This window comes from Lathyrus oleraceus, chromosome 4 (genome assembly GCF_024323335.1).
Source record: "Lathyrus oleraceus cultivar Zhongwan6 chromosome 4, CAAS_Psat_ZW6_1.0, whole genome shotgun sequence".
In the NCBI taxonomy this organism is placed as follows: Eukaryota; Viridiplantae; Streptophyta; class Magnoliopsida; order Fabales; family Fabaceae; genus Lathyrus; species Lathyrus oleraceus.
This window is the reverse complement of record NC_066582.1, coordinates 70,129,762-70,136,211: the sequence shown is the minus strand read 5'-3', so window position 1 is coordinate 70,136,211 and position 6,450 is coordinate 70,129,762.

The window sequence follows — 6,450 nt, the reverse complement described above, 5'->3', positions numbered from 1 at the left end:
ACTTCGGAAGCTCAATAGCAAAACACGAAGAAGAAGGAAACTAGCCGAAGAGAGGAACCGGAGAGAAGAAGCATCTACTTCCGCACTTGTTTCAATCGAAGAAGTGGTTGTAGAGGCTTGTGAAGGAAACATGGCGGAGGATAATCGTACCGAAATGTCCGCTAATAGTCCAAGAAGGAATGCTCAATTTGCCCGTGGAGGAAGAAATACGGAGATGAAGACCGGAATCCTCCAACTTCTCTATGCAACTCCATTCACCGGAATGGATCACGAAGATCCGTATACCCATCTCATCAAATTCTATGAGATTGCGGGTTCTACGGGAATAGATGAAGCGGGTGAAGAAACATTATTCAAGAGGATGTTCCCACACTCCTTAGTGGGAAAGGCAAAGGAGTGGTACCTTGATCAAGAATCAAGAGTGATGACGGATTGGAATTTGTTAGAAGAAAAGTTCTTAGAAAGATACTTCCCTCAATCCCGATTCATGGAAGCCAAAACGGCTATTGCGGTATTCACTCAAGGAGGCAACGAATCTCTAAATGAAGCTTGGGAGAGATTCAAATCAATGTTGAGGAAATGTAAGGGACATGGTTTTGATGAGCTCACTCAAATTCATATTTTTTTGAATGGTCTCCAGTCAACTCATAAGACACTTCTGGACGCCACCGCGGGTGGGTCGCTTATATCAAAAACTGCGGAAGAAGCTAAAGTCATTATTGAACGGATGGCCCGCAATGATCATCAAGGTCAACATGATCGTAGCCCTTCACAACGTAAGCCTGGAGTTTTAGAGTTGAATACCAATGATGCCATCCTTGCTCAAAACAAGCTACTCTCTCAACAAGTGGAGCTTCTTACTCAACAAATGGCCAAGCTTCCACAGCAAATAAAAGAGATTCAAGGGTTTCAAGTTCAGCATCAAGTAGCATGTTGCGAGTTATGTCAAGGAGATCATCCTACTGGTTTTTGTCCTCCACCCCAAGAAGAAGTGAGTTATGTGAATAATCAAAATCAGGGATATCAAAGACAACAGCCTAACAATCAAGGCTATCAACCAAGAAACAATCAAGGCTACCAACCGTCAAGGTTCAACAATCAGAATTATCAGCAGCAAAGCCCTTACCAACAGCCAAACTCTCAAGGTCAGCAGTCGCAAGGAGGAAATTCCAAGCTAGAAGACACTCTTCAACAATTCATGCAAGCTTCTATGGCAAATCAGAAGAGTAACGAGGCGGCAATTAAAAATCTGGAAAATCAAGTAGGCCAACTCGCGAAGCAACTGTCGGAATAAAACGCAGGGCCTTCTTTCTCTGCTAACACTCAACCAAACCCAAAGGAGCATTGCAAAGCAGTCGTCACAAGGAGCGGTAAAGCGTTGGTAAGTGAAAAAGGTGAAGAAATTGTAGAAGAGAACACCACTGATGAGATGCTGGAAGAAACAGATATAGTTGGTGAAGGGGAAAATGCTTCTGGAAATGCTCAGTTCGCGCCGCGAACCACCTTCGCGCCGCGAAAAGAGCAGGTTTTGCCCACTGCTGTGCAGACTGATTTAGAAGGAAAAAAAGATGCTGAATCAAAGAGAAAGAAGAAATCTGAGAAGGGAGTGAGCGTCATTCCAACTCAACATCTACCCTATCCACATGCTCCATCAAGGAAAGACAATGCTAGGCACTATGCACGGTTCATGGACATCTTCAAACAACTCCAAATCAACATTCCATTTGCTGATGCATTAGAACAAATGCCACGGTATGCTAAATTTATGAAGGACATTCTTACCAAGAAAAGGCGACACGTGGAAGATGAGACCATAATTCTTGATGCATGGTGTAGTGCCATCATCCAGAAGACTTTACCAAGGAAGGAGTCCGACCCGGGCCGGGTTGTTTTACCGGTAACCATTGGAAGCACATACGTTGGAAATGGTTTGATAGATTTGGGCTCTAGTATAAATTTAATCCCCCTTTCCATTGTTAAACGATTGGGAAATGTAGAGATTAAATCAACAAGAATGACCCTACAACTAGCAGACAAGTCTACAACCTCACCATACGGGATCGCCCAAGACATGCTCGTGAAAGTGGATAAATTTTTGTTTCCGGTGGACTTTGTAATAGTGGAGATGGATGAGGACTGCGATGTACCCCTAATTCTTGGAAGACCTTTTATGAAGACAGCTCGGATGATGATCGACATAGATGATGGGCTAATGAAGGTGAGAGTGCAAGATGAAGAGGTGACCTTTAACCTTTTCGAAGCAATGAAACATCCAACCGACAAGCATGATTCTTTTCGAATCGATGCAAGTGAAGAGGAAGTAGTGCAGGTCGTGAATCAAATCCATATTTCTAATCCTTTGGAAAGATCCCTTATCGGAGCATACAATGTGTTAACCGACAATGAGGAAAGAGAGATCGAAGCGATGTTGCACGAGCTAGAATCTTGTGGTGAGCTGGCCTATCAAGAAGAATTAGGGGAAGATTTGGATGCAAAGAAGGAAACTGAAGAGCAAAAATTAGAATTGAAAATGCTTCCGTCACACTTGAAGTATGTGTTTCTTGGAGATGAGTGTACTAAACCAATGATTATAAGCAACACATTGTCCACGCAAGAGGAAGATAAGTTGATTCAAGTTTTGAAAAAGAACCAAGGTGCGATAGGGTGGGTGTTATCCGATTTGAAGGGTATTAGTCCGGCCTATTGCATGCACAAGATAATGATGGAGGAAAATTTCAAACCTGTTGCGCAACCTCAGAGGCGTCTGAATCCATCAATGAAAGAGGTGGTTCGTAAAGAAGTTGTCAAACTTTTAGAAGCCGGAATGATTTATCCTATATCTGATAGTGCATGGGTGAGTCCGGTACAAGTGGTCCCCAAGAAAGGCGGAATGACGGTGATTAAAAACGATAAAAATGAGTTGATTCCGACGAGAACAGTGACAGGGTGGAGGATGTGCATCGACTATAGAAGGTTGAACCAAGCCACAAGGAAAGATCATTTCCCACTACCTTTCATGGACCAAATGTTGGAGCGGCTCGCCGGCAAAAATTTCTACTATTTCTTGGACGGATATTCGGGGTATAATCAAATTTCAGTAAATCCGGCAGACCATGAGAAAACAGCATTTACATGTCCTTTTGGCATCTTTGCTTACCGAAGAATGCCTTTTGGATTATGTAACGCACCGGCCACATTTCAACGGTGTATGCAAGCTATCTTTTCAGACTTGATAGAAGAATGCATTGAGGTGTTCATGGACGATTTTTCTGTTTATGGATCATCTTTTGAAATGTGCTTAAAGCACCTTGATGTAGTTCTGAGGAGATGCGTGGAGACCAACCTAGTGCTCAACTGGGAAAAATGTAATTTCATGGTCACTGAGGGTATAGTACTTGGTCACAAGATTTCTTCTGAAGGGCTAGAGGTGGACAAGGCCAAGGTGGAGGTTATTGAAAAACTGCCACCTCCAACTAACATTAAAGGAATAAGAAGCTTTCTAGGACATGCCGGTTTCTACCGGAGATTCATACAAGACTTCTCAAAGATCGCAAAGCCATTGAGTAATTTACTCAACAAAGGTACGCCTTTTCTTTTTGATGAGTCATGTCTTAAAGCTTTCTTAGATTTGAAAGAAAAGTTGATCACCGCACCAATAATCGTAGCACCAAACTGGAACCTTGATTTTGAACTCATGTGTGATGCTAGCGATTATGCAGTGGGTGCGGTGTTAGGACAAAGAAGCGATAAAGTTTTCCATGCCATACACTATGCTAGTAAGGTGTTGAATGACGCGCAAGTTAATTATGCAACAACTGAAAAAGAATTGCTAGCCATAGTATACGCACTGGAAAAATTTAGAGCTTATTTGATTGGTTCAAGAGTTGTAATCTACACTGACCACTCTGCAATAAAATATCTGCTTACCAAGCCGGATTCAAAACAAAGGCTTATTCGTTGGATCCTTTTATTACAAGAGTTTGATCTAGAGATTCGGGATAAAAAAGGGTCCGAGAACTTGGTAGCAGATCATTTGTCTCGATTGGTCAATGTAGAAATTACAAACAAAGAAGAAGAGGTGAGAGAAGAATTTCCAGATGAAAAACTCTATGCGATTCAAGTGAGGCCTTGGTTTGCTGATTTTGCTAACTACAAAGCAACTGGTTTAACACCGGAAGACCTCACTTGCAATCAAAGAAGGAAATTCTTAGCTGATGCAAAATATTATGTCTGGGATGACCCTTACCTTTTTAAAGTGGGGGCAGACAATATTTTGAGAAGGTGTGTAACAATGGAGGAATCAAGAGACATTCTGTGGCACTGTCACAACTCTCCGTATGGAGGTCACTATAGTGGTTTGAGAACAGCCACTAAAGTACTCCAATCGGGTTTTTATTGGCCATCTTTATTCAAAGATGCGCACGAACATGCGAAGAGTTGTGATGCATGCCAACGGAGTGGTGGAATAGGAAAACGGGATGAAATGCCTCTAACCAACATGCTAGAAGTAGAAGTTTTTTATTGTTGGGGTATTGATTTCGTCGGCCCATTCCCCTCTTCTTTCTCAAATGAGTACATCTTAGTAGCTGTCGATTATGTTTCGAAGTGGGTGGAAGCAATTGCCTCACCCAAGGCCGATGCCAAAACTGTGATCAAATTTTTAAAGAAGAACATATTCTCACGTTTTGGTGTGCCTCGAGTGTTGGTGAGTGATGGAGGCTCACACTTATGCAATACACCCTTAGAAAAAGTTCTGCAACATTATGGTGTAAAGCATAAAGTGACCACTCCCTACCACCCACAAGCGAACGGTCAAACTGAGGTTTCAAACCGGGAAATCAAACGGATACATGAGAAAACAGTTTCGAACTCAAGAAAGGATTGGTCCTTAAAACTAGATGAGGCTTTGTGGGCGTATCGCACTGCTTACAAAGCGCCTATTGGGCTGACTCCGTTTCAACTGGTGTATGGGAAGACTTGTCATCTTCCAGTTGAAATGGAGCATAGAGCATTATGGGCTCTTAAGTTCTTGAACTTCGACTCCTCTCTAGCTGGAGAAAGAAGGAAAGGTCAACTCCATGAGTTGGAGGAACTAAGGAACGATGCATACCATTCTAATAAACTGTACAAGGAAAAGACAAAAGCATACCATGATGGAAAGGTCCGCCATAAAGAGTTCCATGTTGGACAGATGGTATTGCTTTTTAACTCAAGGTTGAAGTTGTTTCCGGGTAAATTGAAGTCTAAATGGTCTGGACCATTTGTTGTCAAGGAAGTTCGGAATTATGGAGCCATTGTGATAGAGGACCCAAAGTCACAAGAAAGCTGGACTGTCAATGGTCAAAGACTGAAAGTCTATCATAGCGGTGACATAAACCGTGATGTGTGTGTCCTTTCCTTATCTAGATCAAGCTAATCGAGGTACCGTCGAGCTCTTAACGACGTTAAACAAAGCGCTGGTTGGGAGGCAACCCAACGTTGTTAGTTTGCATTTTAATTTTCTCTGTTCTGTGATTTTTAGCTCTGTTAAAGTTTTAGAATTTCAAAGTTCTGTTTTTTGCAGTTCGCGCCGCGACCTCCTGTTCGCGCCGCGAACTGAATCAACAAATTTGAGTTGGTTCTGTTTTTTGCAGTTCGCGCCGCGACCCCCTGTTCGCGCCGCGAACTGAATGAAAAATTTTTAATTGATTCTGTTTTCTGCTGTTCGCGCCGCGAACTTTGCGTGACAGAACTCATTTAAATACTGTTTAGGTCAATTCTTTTTCATTTCAAATCATTTTGCCGCGCTTTCGCCCCAATCTCAAAACCCCACCGAATCTTAAAATCATTCATTTTCCCTTGTTCAAATCTTCATCTTTAGCAAGCTCTAGCAATTCAAAAGGTATGTATGTTTGAATTTCTCTTTTCCAATCCCTTTTTGGGTTTTTCAATTAGGGTTGGTTAGAAATCAATTTTCTCTGTTGAATGCTGTTTGAAATCACTTTGCATGCTTGAATTAGAATAGGATTAGTGTAGGGTTGAGCATTTTGGCTGGTTGGGAGTAGTTTAATCCCTCAATGGTGGAACCCTAGCAAGTTTGGGGATTTCCTGAATTCGCAGAGTTCGCGCCGCGAACTATCCTTCGCGCCGCGAACTGTGAATTCCAGCAACATTTTCTTTTTGTTACTTATTGGCTAATGCTGTTCATATGTGTTCTGTGGTTGTTCTGGTGTTGATTGCAGATGTCCAAGAGAACTAAAACCATGGCACCTCCTCAGGCCCGTTCAATCCGAAGGTTCATCAGTGAGGAACACGAAGCACGATTTGAGAGCCTCGTCAAGAGAACCATTTTGCCTGAAAGGTTTATTCGGCTAGCTCCAACCGGGGTGTATCACAGAGTGGTTGAGGCTTTTGAGCAACGAAAATGGATGAAGTTATGCGAGCCGGAAGCCGCAATCAACTACGACCTTG